The 16,450-nt window shown below is 40.5% G+C and overlaps 2 long non-coding RNA genes across 2 annotated transcripts; one reads left to right on the top strand and one right to left on the bottom strand.

Annotated features, from left to right (window-relative positions):
* Window positions 1-11,857: 11,857 nt before the first annotated feature.
* LOC135345727 (uncharacterized) lies at window positions 11,858-12,620 on the bottom strand. The gene is made up of 2 exons (XR_010397851.1): window positions 12,197-12,620; window positions 11,858-12,136 (listed from the first exon to the last, which is right to left on the bottom strand). It is a non-coding gene; the product is annotated as an uncharacterized LOC135345727 (long non-coding RNA).
* A 1,315-nt stretch (window positions 12,621-13,935) lies between these two features.
* Window positions 13,936-14,835, top strand: LOC135345723 (uncharacterized). Its single transcript, XR_010397845.1, has 3 exons — window positions 13,936-14,099; window positions 14,150-14,497; window positions 14,553-14,835. It is a non-coding gene; the product is annotated as an uncharacterized LOC135345723 (long non-coding RNA).
* The last annotated feature ends 1,615 nt before the right edge of the window (window positions 14,836-16,450 follow it).

The following is a 16,450-nucleotide window of genomic DNA, read 5'->3' as shown; positions in this document are numbered from 1 at the left end:
CTCTAAATGGATTCTTGGTTTTATATACGATTCCCTTTTCAGCTCTATGCATTTTGTAAAATGTTCTATTAGGAGAAGCACCATCGCATGAAAAGGCTATCACGTTAAATCCACACAATTCTAAGCGATACACTGCATCCCAAACAAGAGGAAAGAGTAAATCGGCACTTACACCTTTGGTTGCAAAGTGGGCATACGGGAATTCAAGCTTTGAACACATACCTCTAACCATGAACAATAGCATATGAGACGCAATTGATTGATTGTCATCACCTTCTGCAATTTTGTCAATGTGAGCATTAATTTCACCTACATTTACAAAACCGACCAGTTCACACGTGTGCTTATTAAACACTAAATCAGAGCGAATTTTCATCTCATCCCAGACAAAAACAATGTACCATCTTTCTCTTCCAAAATTTTAGCTTCTTTAACCAACTGTGCATCTACTTCTGCCGAAAAACCAACACCTGCTTTTATCCAATGAGTATAATCGCGCAGAATCCTTTCAGATGGTAGGGAAATCAATCCAGATGTACGAATAGCATTGTAGCAAGCAGTAGACATAAACTTTAGGTGTAAACACCATTTGATAATTGCTGGATGCCGGATGCCAACGTATTTGATTAACATTTTTAACTCTATTAGCTGATAACTGCTGATCCCAAAATATGCGCTTAAAAGACCCTTCTGGGTTTTCGCTATGAACTGTTTCAGTCATTTCATGCATAAGATGAATGAAGTCGTTGTTCATTGTGGAATCCACACAAACATTATTTTTTTCAAACGAATCCTGAATTTTTTCTGTGAGCCGTGTAAGTTCTTTCGATTGGGCTTTCGGATTGGGCACGAAACTTGCTCCTTAAATTTGAGTAGCGCTTTACTTTTTCAGGAGTATTCAGGTATCGGATATTGGTTTTATTGGAAGTTGTATTGCGAGCAGGGTTGTATTGCGAGCAGGCGACTTTTTCTTCTGTTTTGTCCAACGATGGTACATGACTCTCAAAGTGGGTCTATACGTCATACATTTGTACATTTCCTTCCTTTAATTAACATCTCACAATTTGTGTGTCGAACAGTATTTGGGTATGCAATTCCGTCAACGAACACCGTTTGGGTATTATCCAGCCTGGCTGCAATGTTCACACCATTTTTAGTTTTGAGCTCTCCTTTCTTTGCTTCAGCAATTTCAACAAAGTTACGGTCTGGGTTGCCAGGGCAAACAATGCATTTGTCAACATTTGCTATGAGCAATTGTAAAGTATGCATATCAATAATGGTGGGGTAACGTTTCAATACTTCACAATTTTGAGGATGAGTTTTGACTCCATTAACTGAGACGTTCCATGAGAAATTGTTCACTGTGATGCAAATCGAAACAGCAAAGCAAGACATCTGACTGGTAAGTTTACAGATTCCAATATGAGTTGTATCATTTTGAATAACCCACTTGCTGCTTGGTAATTTCAATTTTTTTCATTTCAGCAACAAATTCTACTGACAATGAGTCTTCTTCATCGGTGTTATCATTTTCTGTACTGTACTAGCGGAAGAAAGGCTGCTAATGAATGTGCGCTGCTAATGAATGTGCTATCAGTGGATGTGTTTTCAGTACATGTACCATCAGAAAGGCTGCTATTAATGAATGTGCTATCGTGTTTTCAGTACATGTACCATCAGAAACGCTGCTATTAATGAATGTGCTATCAGTGGATGTGTTTTCAGTACATGTACCATCAGTGCTCAGGTATATTAAGGACTGGGACCTTCAATTATTGCTGAATCAGCTAAAACGCAGCCACGCCCACGATTTTTAATATGTTTTGTGTGTAAAAATTTTGTGCAGCTACTGATCTTTTTTAGTTCTAAAAACGGTGTTCTAAACCTTCCTTTTAGCTCTTAATTCTTAGTGTAGTAGGTAGTTCAAAGGCTTAAGCAGACATATCTGCTGGGAGAGAGCCACTTCTTTGGCCAAAGGTGAGATTTTGCACAAAACTTAGTCTTACAGCTGACAATAAGTGACATTTTTATTTTTATAGGCTAATAACTTACTCTAAATAGAACATGATGCTCTCTCCCAGCGGATATGTCTGCTAAAGCCTTTGAACTACCTACTACACTAAGAATTAAGAGCTAAAAGGAAGGTTTAGAACACCGTTTTTAGAACTAAAAAAGATCAGTAGCTGCACAAAATTTTTACACACAAAACATATTAAAAATCGTGGGCGTGGCTGCGTTGTAGCTGATTCAGCAATAATTGAAGGTCCCAGTCCTTAATATACCTGAGTGGATGTGGATGACACGATCTGATAGTTAAAGACACATACAATAATAATATTATTATAAATAAATGAGCCAGATAGATTTAGTTTACCGATTTTTTATGTGGTGGTCTTCCCAATTGACGTTTCCCTTTGTTTAGTCTTTCAGAATTCTTCAAACGCCTTCTCAAATAAAATTTGCGACGACCCATTTGTAACACTGTGAATAAAAGTGCACAAAAGCATTCAATAGCATTAAAGGAACACTTCTAGCATATAACAGCCTGCTGCTGAACCACCTACATTGGCAGAAAATCCCACAAATGATTAATTAATAATGTAGCAATTAATATGCTTATAAAATCTACCATGGAGAATCCATCAAACAATAGATAGATTTAAAACACACTTACCACACTACTGATCTGTCACTGGAAAAATGGTCCTGAAAAAAATTGTCCGGGGACGAATTTTTTCAATGAAAATTTCAGTCCGGGGACTGAAATTTTCAGAAAAAATTGGTCCCCCCCTGAAATAATCAGTCTGGCTAGACAAAAAGACGTCTCTGGACCAGGAGTGTATGTAGGGCAACCTAGGGTCCTCTCCACATCATATTACGACATACAGATACGCACATACCCATGTACAGGGATGCAGTCACATAATATTCAGGAACTATAGCAGCCTTGCTTGTCAGCCAGGTGTACTAGATAGAGCTGCATGCAGCATGTGAACCTTGAGGCCTCCACATTCTTAAGACTCAGTTTTCAATTGTTTCAAAAGAAGATCTATTAACGATTGACAGTTTTACAGCTTGATAAAATAATGTTACTAGACTACTACTACATATAATTATAATGCCGAAGTTCTGTCCGGGAATAGATACAGATGGTACGGGTGCATGGTTCATAGTTTATGGACGGTTAACAGTTACGTCTTAGTTCAAGACTGGTTTAGCACTGCACTGCATACAGTGCCAAACAGCTGATTTTTTGAGAAAAGCGGCAGGAACATTCACACAGGTGTCGTAATGATACCACTCCTTGCATGTGCTGCATTCCACCCAGTTTTCCATAGTTGCCATCTCTGGCATTCTGCATAGGCAGTACACGGGGTATGTATCGATTGACACAATTGAGTCAGGAGCACGACGATACTTTTTAATTGGAAAAGGTAGTATTTGTTGCTTTTGAAAGCAAGAAAACAAGTGCTGCCTCATTTTATGTTGATTGTACTGGAAGCTTCCAGGTGAGTGGCCAAGAGCAAGAGCAAGAGCAAGAGCTGTTGCATTGGCTATAGCAAACAAGCCACAGTCACATCCTCCTGCCTGAATGTGTACGTTCATGACGTTATAGAGTGATTTCTTTCGCCTCCGTATGCAACAAAGTTGCAATCTGAGCTTTGACTCCCGTGCTAACAGAACGATACATACTGTCATACACGTTAACCACTGGGTGAAGAGTGCCGATAGTAGAGACTGTGAGCCAATGGCCATGGTGATTGTTTACGACCTGTACGAACTCCTCACTTTCAACCTCGTATGAGAAGACAATACCTTTGATAACATCCTGCAAGCCAGGAACTGCTGGAAACGCTCTTTTGAGAAGCTGTTGTGCTGCGTTTATCAGATTGATTTAGTAGAACTTCCCTGTCATAGACAGTTAGACGAAGCTCAGGTATCCAATACAGGATTTTAGTGGCTTTTGGTGTACACGTATCCACATCAATGACGTTCTTCTTTGATCGCTCAATGACTGCTTGAGGTATTTTGGCCTGCCTACGATTAAACATCCTCTTCTGATGAGTCGGCTTGAAGGAGGGTGTGATGCGAGGGGTCTTAATCAATTTCAGGGGTGCGCCACGAGGGGTTTGAATCGATTTCACACAAGGGGCCTCACTTGATTTCAAAGGAGGGGTCTTCATGCTTGGGGTCTTAATCAATTTCACACGAGGGGTCTGAATCGATTTCAGGGGTGTGACACGAGGGGTCTTCAGGGGTGCGACACGGGGGGTCTCACTTGATTTCAAGGAAGGGGTCTGAATCGATTTCAGGGGTGTGACACGAGAGGACAGACGAGAAGTTGCCAGAGAGAGAATACGTCTCTTCTTGATTTCACCCTGAACTGTTGGAGATTGAGATTTGGGTTGTTTTGGTGTGCTGCAAAACTGAGGTTGCGGTGTTTTGGATATCATTTGGCTAAGAGATAGCGGTGGTGCCGGTAGCAATTTTTCATCCTGATCAATAATGAGAATAATGGTTCTGGTTCATCTGACTGAAACAAGCCACTTGTACCATTGTGTGCTATTGGTGACAAACAATCTTGGGACTGATTAGTGGGACGGATAGAGTCATCATGGGGGTGTAATTGAACAATGTTCAAATGAGCGAAATCATGATGAGAGTCCAGACAAGTATTGTCCAATTGAGCGAAGTCCACCTTAGGGGAGTCCTCATCATGAGGGGGGTGTAATTCAGCAAAGTCCAAACGAGCAGATTCCAGGTGAGCGGAGTCCTCAAGAGGGGATTCCAGGAGAGCAGAGGTTGTGTGAGCGGAGTCTTCAAGAGGGGATTCCAGGTGAGCAGAGGTCATGTGAGCAGAGTCCTCAGGAAGAGAGTGAGCAGAGTCCATTGATCCAGAATCGCAAGTAGGTGGATCATTGTACGGCTTGAGATGGGGTCCTGACACTAGTACTGTCTTTGATCTATCGCTTATTTCATATGCACCTCGTGGTTTAACAGAGATGATTTTGTAAGGGCCAGTGTACCTCTTCTTCAGCTTCCCACCTTTTGTCTTTTTGCGAGTATGATTTAGTTTCAGGACTAATTGACCAACCATATATCTCTCAGGCTGTGCATGTTTCTTATCATACAGTTCCTTCTGTTTCTTTTGGGCGGCAAGAATATTGGTTTTTACTTGGCTCAGTCGTACATGATTGTGTTCACGAGTACGTGTAACATCTAGATTGGGCATTTGCTGCTGATACTCGCGAGCAGCTTGGTCAGGAGAAATGCTTGAGACTTCTACATCAATGGGAAGAGTAGCTTGACGATTGAACATGAGTTCAAAAGGAGTAAACTTCGTTGAATTATGACGAGAGGTATTGTATGCGAAAACACATGTGTCCAGGTAGCTACTCCAGTCTTCACGCTTGTTGGACACAAACTTCACTAGCATGTTTTGCAACGTCTGATTGAAACGCTCGTCCAAGCCGTTAGTCTAGAAAATAATATTATAGTTGAAAATACATTTTAAGTATAGGATATACCAAGAGGATATGCACCTATATATATCCTCCGCTATACCGTGATTACTTTGAGGCATAGCCAAGGGGTATATAACCATGATATAGCGGAGAATATGATTATGTGCATATCCTCCGAGTACAAGTGCGATATAATTATAGTTTTAAAACTGTAGTGCATACCTGAGGGTGGTAAGGAGTTGTAAGGCGACGCTGGATCCCCAGGAGAGAACAGAGACTAGTGTCTAAATCATTGTTGAATTCACGTCCTTGATCTGAGAGAATTACCTGAGGCAGACCCATTCTCATAAATACCTGAGAAGGAAAAGTGTGTGATCATTATTTATTGCCCATGTGTGCGTGCATGCAGTGGGTGCATTGTGTATGTGTGTGGCATTCATACATAATTTATACCTTGAACAATGATGTTGCTACTGATGATGCACTCTTGTCAGGTGTAGGAATAGCTTCTACCCACTTGGTAAAGTAATCGCTCATGGTTAAGATGTAGCGGGAACCATCGTTAGCAGTTGGAGAGAGAGGACCAACAAAATCAATTCCTAGCATGTACCAAGGAAACTGCACACGGATGGGGTGAAGTTCGGGCCTGCCAGTAGTTAGCTTTCGATTAACTCGCTGGCAAATGTCACAAGTAGACACCTATAAAATAAACACATAAATATTGAGGGAAGGTGTTCCTGTTTGAGACTTTGTATACATGTAGGTGTAACAATAATACAGAACCAAGTTGACATCCCAATAATTATAGGTATTGAATTTGACTATTATGTGCACTAAAATACAAGGACAGATATAAGCAAATCTACTAACCATTTCTTTCACGTCCTTTACCATGCCATGCCACATGTAACGCTCCTTAATTCGGGCAAGTGTGCGAGTCACCCCCATATGTCCAGATGTTTCATCAACATGGCAAGCGAACAGTATTTTCTTTCTCTCTCTTCGGTTGATAATGTATCGGATCAACACATCATCCTAAAATATCGAGAAGGCAATAATAATTATATATAGGAGCTATAATACCAGACTGAGAATCGAACATAGATGACGCGTTATATATACCTAGAGATGGCCACTCCTGTAATGATTGTAATTTCAACTACATTACAGATACACCAACTCACTATGTCCTTTCTCTTGTGTTTGTACATCAAGTCACCATTGTTAACTACAAACTGCTTGGCCTTTCTTCTGATGACCCTTTTTCTTCCCTCTTTACAGTCATCAGGGTACTCCTTGGTGGTGACATAGTGGAATACCTCTTCTATCAGCTCTTCCTCCCCTGTATGTAGCTCAAGCTCCATACGAACAAACTTTTCAGCTGCATCAAAAGCTGTGCATGCATGCATTGATTTTATTATAGCCACGTGGAACAGGCAACTCATTGCGCAGCTCAGGACTACTTTTTTCGAGGGCGGACCAACATTATCAGCTAAATTGGTCCGGGGGACCGAAAATTTCAGTCCCCGGACTGAAATTATCGGCGGACCAAAATTTTCGTGACAGATCTTGTCTTCAAAGTGTAGCAAGGCTGATTGCTTTCAAGAGAGTCAAAATAATCCCACAAACTTGAGGCAGTGAAGGTAAGTCAAGATTTATACGGATTTATACCAAATTATTAGACTTTGCTCTTTCTCTAGACAGATTAAACTTATTAAACTTAACAAGCACTATTTAGAATAAACAGCTGGACTACCAGTGTGCATTGCCCCGAGGCCAAGCCTTTGTGCTGCCTTCTGTAGACTATTGAAGGCAAAAACCAGCTTGCTGAAAAGCAGTACTGCGTGGGCGTCGGCGCAACACGGATGGGCCGGAATTCCAATGACTTCAACGCATGCGTTTCCAATCCCTCTCTTCAATAATCTATGCTTAAACTAAAAATTTTTGATCCGAAAAATTTTTTGTATAGCCGTTACAAGGCATTTTTCAGTATGGGATAGTTCTCAAAACGGTACCCTTTGGTAGGAAGGTGCAAAGTGAGTGATATTGTAATCAATTTATTTAATTAAGCAATAAAATACAATTAATTAATAAGGGCCAAAGTCGAAAAATCTGTTTAGCTAGTTGTGGCCAAATCAGGGCAGGTCTAGGTCCGAAAAAATACGAGCCTTTCGAATTTCATGATGAAATCACCAGTGCATTTCCAGTCTGGCAACTACATGCCATATTCTCACTGTGTGACTAGGTGGGCCCCTTCAAAAGACGGGTTTGCCTTTCTGATCATATTTCTGAAATTTCTGTAACATTCACAATGCACCATTGACGATAATACTGGAAACTGGTGATGCGTCGTCAGCTGCTGGCAGAAAGCTTTCGGAATTGTTTTTCGAATGTCGATGCCAAGAAATCGATTTAGCTGATCGTCAGTAGCAAAAGCGGGAAATTTGTCAACAGCTTGATCCTATGACTCAATATTTGTTAGCTTTGCAAATGCTGAGCTGCTTTCTGCTTTAAATGAGTAGCAGCAGAGGTTTCCCCAGCTATCACTTTTTGCAGTAGTAAACACTAATTGGCAGAGTTCGAATAGGTGCCAAGTAGTTCTGCTTAAATTCGGGCCTTTTGTGCCTTTAGTTCTTTTGTGCCTTTAGTTTCGACTGCTCGAACAGGTCCATTACCTGAACTACCAGGTAAGCTGGATACATTATCCTTATGTGTGTGGGATATATAACTTATTATAATACTCATTTCCTACATTCTTATAGTTTCAAAATAGCTGCATTTGTACGTATTTTTAATCAATTATACATAGAATCTTGCGACTGGGCTGGGGTTTCCAACCTATACATGCATGTATACACATAAGTGACTATCACTATATTAGTTACTGACCAGATCGCGGTGTGTAACTCGCGAATGCAAGGCGAATTCATCACTGAGGCCTACGTAGACATCGGCAAGAGCCACTGTGTAGTATCGGTTATCGGTTATCGGGATGCTCTGTTGCCAACTGATTTTTGCTCCTCCTAGGATAGACGTTCTTGTGTTTAGCTTTAAATTCTCCAGAATTGTGAACACTTGTACACAAAACTGCCATTGGGCATGCACCTGGAGCAAAGACCATCCTCTTTTTGAGGTGTCCCCAAGAATGTTGAATCTGCCTTGGAGGAGCATGTAGTTGCGTTATCGGTAGTTATCGGTAGTTCCATCACACCTTAGGACCTTAGGGTTAAAAAAGACTCATCATACACTTCAGCAGCCATACAATCAAGGCACATACATAGGAAGAGTACGCAACTCCATGGCATTCCTACACTGGCTACTAGCAGAAGGCAATGAGTAACTTTCCTACTCAATGAATAACATTGTACAATGAATAACATTAGCGCACGCTTCGTCACCTTGATAAATTTTCGTTTCTTTGTAGGAGAAGGTTGGTTGTACTTCGTTAGGTTCGTTAGAAACAGCTTGACGACTTTGGTGTTTTTGAAGTAGCATCTGGATGGAGGCTTGTCCATAGGCTCAACGTATCCTGTAACTTTTCAATGAACTCGTAAGTATGCCATCGCCATTATAATTATGTAGAGCATGACTGTCACAGTAAAATTATATACAACTTAGCTTTATTAGAAAATCACAAAATTACAAATTAAATTGAGGAGGAAACTCACACGAACAGTGCTTGCTTGCTTTGGCCTCTTCTTGGCCTCTTCTTGAATCTCTCCAACTACGGTGAACATTGCCCAAGTTTTTGTTGGCTTCTTGATGAGCTCGTACACCAAGGACACACCATCCCCTGTACTTTCAACTTTTCTCATAATTCAGAGTAGAGGAAAACTAACTGCTCACAAATCGCAAAATTTTGAATAAAAACCATGGAAACACCGATTCCATCAATTATTAATTGACATAAAATGTATTATTGCATGTACTTAACAAGATTTTTTTTATTCATTATTGCTACATGCATCCAACAAGACTGTGTGCTGCATGCTTTAGTTCTTGTTGCTAAGCAATAGTTTAAACACTAGAAACTGTACCGCTAGCTATATAGTTATTATTTCAGTGGGATAGAGACCCTGCATAGAATCCTGCATAGAAGTCTAGCTATAGCTATGATACAAGCGATACAACGATGATATGGTTTTTGCCCACTGCCGGTAGTATTAATGAAGAACAAGTATTAATGAAGAACAACTTACTAGTAACTGTTGCGCTTTGTGTGAATGATGTGCCCGTAAAAAATTTGTTTTAATGGGGATTAATTTGGATTAATTTTAATGGTTAACCCTTAACCGTCGGATTCTTAATTAACAGTGAAGTGAAATGTCTGTCCAGAGCAATAAAAGCTATATACCAATAGAATGCCCATACAACAAGGAATAAAATGGTGCAACATGTGTTGCCATAACAACCACGGTTATTACGCTCACCCGTTTTTATCATTTTAAATGCTCGACCAGCGGTGACAGCGGTGAGATAAAATCCCAAAATTTTTTTTTATGGATCAGCCTATCATATGGTATAAAGGCTTGACTAAGCTTGATTTTCACATCATATGAATGTAACAGTGCTAAGATATATCAATTTGAAGTACAATACGTACATGTAATAATATATCGGTGAACGATCTATGAAATTTACAAGCTCACATAAAGAACTCACATAAAGACTGTTCATTACTGCTAATTCTACTACTGATATTCTAGCTATACTATACTACTAGCCCTCTCCTGGTCTTTCACCGTCCTGGTCCATAGCTCTAGCGTCTAGGTCCATGTCATGCATGTCCTCAGTCCCAGACAGTTCATCAGCGTCTGGCATAAAGCTGGTAGCCTTTGGGAGGTATCCTACTATCCATAGGCACTGTCATCACCAGAGGAGACATCGCCATTGCTGTCCTCAAGCAGTTCAAGCAAATCGGCACAAGTAAACAACCCAACCTAGCCATAGCTATAAACTTCGTGCGGTAAGATGCTAATGAAATTTTAATATAGCAACGTGGCTTGGAAAATTCTAGACTAAATTGCACGTGATTCTACAGCTCTTCCTCTATACAGGGATGTGCGTAGTTCGAGCTACTTCCTAAGTATCGCAGAATTAGAATTTCGCAAAAAAAGTCACTATTGCGGGCCACGATCGTGGCCCGTGGCGGTTAAAGGGTTAACAGACAAACTGATTGTAGACACAATAATAATAATTATATTGAGATGAATAAAACTTCAGTGAATATACGGAATATACGGTACATACACAAAGTAACATACACAAGTACAGTACAGTAGTAAAAAGGCACGTCCATAATCATCGAAAAGTATTCATAGTCATTGCATTGTTTTGTAAGTATCCCAATTAACATGAAGCTGAAGCTTAGTCATATGATAGCAGATTCATAGGATGACAGTATGTTGACCACCCCCACTAGTAATTGGAGACCCACGCACACGTGATAAACATTCCAATGCGATGACACCATGTCTCATTATAACCAAAACCTGAGTAACCTGAGTCACGCTTCTACATTTACATTTTCAACCTCCTACCCTGCCATCTCTAGTATTTCAAAAGTCACTACTCGCTGCCACATACGCCCGCCCGTATTTCGTCAAACGAAATAACTATTCCTCTGTTCACTGTACATACGCTGATTACCAGTCACACCGTGTACGATGTACACAAAGAAGGCTTACACAGAAGGCTAATCAATGCTACAGATACAACTACTATCTACCGACCATAGATTCTAGCGATTCTACTAACGCATGCAACAAGCTACAACCGGTTGTATTTTTAATATTAATTTTATGGGCCTATAAATTGAAGTCTTATAATAGTTGATGCAGGCAGTATAATAAAAATGGAATAAAACATTACTTTTTTAGATTCGCTAGAAGGCACGTAGCTGTAGAGTGCTGAGAAGTGTGCAGCTACACAAGGTAGAACCTGAGGCAGCTAAGTGTAAAGAGAAAGAGAAACAGTGGCAGTGGTAAAAAGGTGAGTACAAGTTCGCATCATCTTGTAGATCTTTGATTGTAGATCTTTGACTGTTCCTAGTCTAACTTGCACCATCAAAAGTTGAAGCGCTAAGTTGAAGCGCTTTGCGCTTTCAACACAGCAGACTACCTCATAGAATACGGAGGCAGTCCAATAATGAAACGGATACCGTTTGCAAACATACACGTTGTTTACACGGATTCTACCTTATGTAGGGAAACGGTCCCGGTGTGGGACCACTTCATACGGACTGAACGTTTACTGACCGTTGTTCTGGTCCGCACGGACCATCCTTTAGTCAGAATTACCATGCACTCGGACATTCAACGGACTACGTACAATTTAGCTGTAGCTACACTGCACATGCGCAGTCAGTTATAATTAATTATCATGACCACACCTTCATCAACAATAACAATTAAATTGCAAGCAAAAGACAATACATCAATTGCTGATAATGAATCAAGTTCGAGTCTCCTTGCAACTCCACTTCTACTGGTACCACTAGTAGTATTGGTACCACTGGTACGTATGCGATGTTTCTGCATCAACAACACTCTTGGTAATTGCTTGATACAGTCCACAACGGAGCATCGTTAGGCGATTTTTGAAGTCTTTTTCCTCCTGTTTGTGACCTTCGTGTTCTGTTCAATTCTCTTTTTCAACAAGCCTGTTCAGTGCTACAAAATGGAGAAAAAAGCAAACATGACACACACACACACACAACTTTAGTTTCCAACCTTCAGATCGCCCTTCAGATCGCCAAGGAAGAGATCTTTGGACTATTTTTTCGTCATCCTCACTGCAACTGCTATATATTGGTAATCGATATCAACTTTATCTCTCGTTCATGTTTTAGGTATAGCTGTGTAATTAAAAAGATAGGACTAATCAGCTATGCAACCTTTTAAGAATGTACACCTTCTAAGTCATGTTGCCGACACAGTTCGTAATTGGGGACTTTTGTGGGGACTTTTGTGGTCATACTCTTGATTTATGAAACAATGAACGAAAGAGTATCATTACTTATGTATAATTATAGTTTGCAATCATATTATAACAAAGTAGGTACCTGCATGCATGTACCATGCATGTACCAGAAGGTTTGTGGTGTTACAAAACTGACATCTGAACTCTAGCACAGTATTTTATAGCTATGTGGCATGGGGTCACTAGTGAACAAGCTGTATCAATTGAATTGTGAACCTACCAGAGAACAAGCGTCACCAGCTTGTGAGCAGAAAACTACAAGTGAGAATCGAGGAATTCGTTCAACAAGAAAGCTACAGCTAGTTCATAGCAACGTATATGGGCCTGTACAAACTGAATCGATCGGTGGCCAAAGGTACTTTGTGACGTTTATCGATGACGCTTCTCAGTGTTGTGCGGTGTACTTTCTGAAACGAAAGTCAGAGGTTTTTGAGAAATTCAAGGAATTTGAAGCACTTGTCACAAACGAATGTGGGCAAAACATTGTAACTCTACACACCGATGTATTTCAACAGTATTTATCGGCAAAAGGAATACGGCATGAGCTAACCACCCCTTACCCAAATGGGGTGGCGCAGAGAACAAACAAGACTCTAATGGAATCAGCTAGAGCCTCATGCAAGTCTGTCAAACAGCTACTGGGCAGAGGCAGTAGCGACTGCAGCGTATCTGAAGAACAGATCATCACCATCAGGAAATACAACACCGTAATACAACACCGTACCAGAAGTGGTTTGAGAGGAAACCTGATGTTAATCACCTGCGAGTCTTTGGTTGTATTGCATATGCTCACATACTGAATTGTGACAGACAAAAGAAAGTGAAGAAGTTGCGGTTTGTTGGATACTGCAAGAATTCGAAAGGATACCGGTTGTTTGATGAAGAGACCCGAAAGGGAAGAGATGTAATATTCGACGAAACGGTTTTTGTCTTCAACAAACCTGTAACTGAACAGAAAAATACGATATTTGATGTTGGAGAGGAGACACATCAACCACAGGATGACACTGAACAGCCACAAGATGAGCCACAGGATGATACTCAACAATCAGAAGAACGACGTCGTTCTCAGAGAGCACGTGGACCCCCTGTTAGGTTTGGAGTAGACGAGTTTGCCAACACAACAGAAGCTGATCATATGGCATATGTGAATCAGATCAAGGAACCAGACGCAAGAAAGAGATTACCTGATCCGAGCAGACGACCACCCGTTCCCAAGAGGGGTTGCAACAGATGTGAGTCACCACAGAGTCCCTTTCCATATGTGCGATGCAAGTATGCTCAGAAGTCAAAGGGACGTCGTCCGCCAATTTGCACGTTTGAGGACCACTATCGAAACCAGTGTTTAAGATTTGAGTACAATCTACTGATAGTGTTGAAACTAATAGTAGATTGTGAGACTAACGTCATTGTAATTACCTAATTAGATAGATCTAGAACATTCCATGTAAGTAATCTATAGTAATCTTAGTCAGTAATTTTTGTAAACACATGTGCTGTTCTATCCTAAAAAAGATACTTGATTAAACGAAGTTGATATAAGGACCAGATTTCAACAGTAGGGACAAGCTTGTTAGCAGAAAGGCTATAGAAGCTCTCATAAAGCAGCTCCATACGACGTACATTTACCGCTATGCTAAAGCTTTCTGTTCGGTAAGGATTAAAAATGTGTTGTTTGTATAACATACCCGTATATTGTATAGTGTCGTGATACCTACTGGGTTGAGTCGTTCAACCATCAACTCCTCACCTACCTGCCCAAGCGCATTCACTTTTCGACTGAGACGTTCATAATGCGAATGAAACATGGAGTATTACTATGTGTACACTATGAGCTTCTCGTACACTAATTTGTAGTAGTATTTAGAGCTTACTTTACATTTCAGTCTATACTATCGATAATTGCTTTATTCTAGAATGAGAACGTCAATCGCTCTTACACCAGTGACCTTCGACGACCAGATCGCCGCACAGCAATGAAATCCTTAGTGAAGAAAGGTTGTTGCTTTGCTATGGGCAATGTATGTTGAACAAAACAAAGCTGATATGAGGTATGATTACAATGTGTACGTACATGTAAGGGCATTTGATATGTAACTTTCGTAGAGAATTGATCGAAAAAGATGACGTAGTAGAGGAGCAGAATGATGACGTGACCTTAGAAGACGGAGTGATGCCATCAGAATATTTGAGGATGACATGGACGACTAACAATTAATGATGACATGGCCGACTAACAATTAATGAGTTTTATTTACTACGTAATTGGTGTGTACAGGATAATTCTAAGGCAGTCACTGTGGACTCGGTTTCCATACCAGCCTCTTCTGGCAAATACTCGGCCTCAAATGTTGATCTGTAATAGTAATAAGGAATTAGTATTTGCTTTGCTCTAAATTCCTAGTCTCTTAGCACACTATTCCATTTGATATCAAGGTAGTGATATCAAGCTGGGGTACCTCCTCCTAATCTCCTACACAAGAGAAACAATACATGTACATACCTGTAAAATTTTATCACTTACTAAAACTACACCACTAGACGCGACGACTCAGAACCACAAGAAGGTACATAAAAGTAGAAATAAACACACAAGTCAAATTTTTTTATTAGAATACCCGCACCATGTTCGTGGTTACCAGCACAACCCAGCAACTCCAGTTCCATTGATCACTGCATACACTGCCTGTGTGTGATTCAGCTTCCTCCAGACTTTCTAAGAGGATCTTGTGGCCCCCATCCTGCCAACGATGAGAAAAGACATCAACTGTATATACAGGTTGCTGAGTACACTGAGAGTGTGGGTAGATTGAGTATTTGGCTAGGAAGGGCTAGGAAGGAGACAAGGACAGTGATACATGACAAGAGGGAAATAATCGTACTGTGGTTGTTCCGAAGTTCAACCTGTCCCGAAGTTCAACCTGTCCACCCAATCACTTGGAACTGCTTCCCCACTCATTCTAAAGTATGGATTTGTATGACTTTTTACATGTGTTCTTACTGTTATATCTCTATTTCCATCGCTGTTGGAGGCACAAAAAGTAGAAGTGTTGCTGCCATGTGTTCAGGGCTAGTAAAAATAAGTGTGTTTGTGTACTGTACTGTACGTGTGTGTGCATAGAGTTTGAATTAGCCGCCATTTGCAGCAGCATTCACTTCCGGCCGGGCCCTGCCCCTTTTATACCGTGGGCATAGCGCTCTAGCAACGAGTGCGTAAACGCGCAGTTCATAGATTGCGTATCAATTTTATGCGCAAGCTTCTCGTTTAACTGACAACTTAAAATGCTTACCATATCCTCTGTATCAACTTCTACTTCAGGAGTTGTTGAAGTTGTTGAATCGTCTAAAAAGTAATTGTCAAAAAACTTATTGAAGTAGCTCTATTGCATCCATACAATACAGATCTGAAGGTTCTACGCAACTAATGGCTGGGCCTGGGATGAAGATGAAGATTGGAAGATTGGCTTGAGTCAGAGAAATGGAAGTCCAAAATCAAATTCTTCACCTTTGTATTGCAAACTTTCACACTGCCAAACACGTTTTTTTCTGTCAAAGTAGTGTTTATAAAACTGTTTTAGAAAGTTGTTGATCGCAGTGTCCACATAAAATCTTCTCGCTGATTCTGACTCTGGATCTCTCACTGAAAGATCGATGCTCATATGAAGAGGACATAGACGCCATACTAAAATCGTCACTGTATTACTCTGTACATCTGGCTCCTGTTAGAAGAGTTTTCAGCGGCAGCGGCACATGAATGAGAGACCAGGAGAACTTTGGAGGCCAGGGGAACTCTTCAGATGATGAAAGCAACGGTGATGATGGGCGGTTTGAAAGATCTCGAAGGTATCAAACATTGCAGAACCAATCAAATATTTCTGCAATGCAGCAACATATATTGCAAAAGCAAAGTTCATTTGAACAGCAGCATAAAGATTTGGAAAAAAAATAGAAAATAAGATGGTAGTGAATAAGATGGTAGTGCAGAGTCTGGAAAGCGTAAAAGG

Source organism: Halichondria panicea, chromosome 12 (assembly GCF_963675165.1).
Source record: "Halichondria panicea chromosome 12, odHalPani1.1, whole genome shotgun sequence".
Taxonomy (NCBI): domain Eukaryota; kingdom Metazoa; phylum Porifera; class Demospongiae; order Suberitida; family Halichondriidae; genus Halichondria; species Halichondria panicea.
This window is presented reverse-complemented; position numbering and strand designations above follow the sequence as displayed.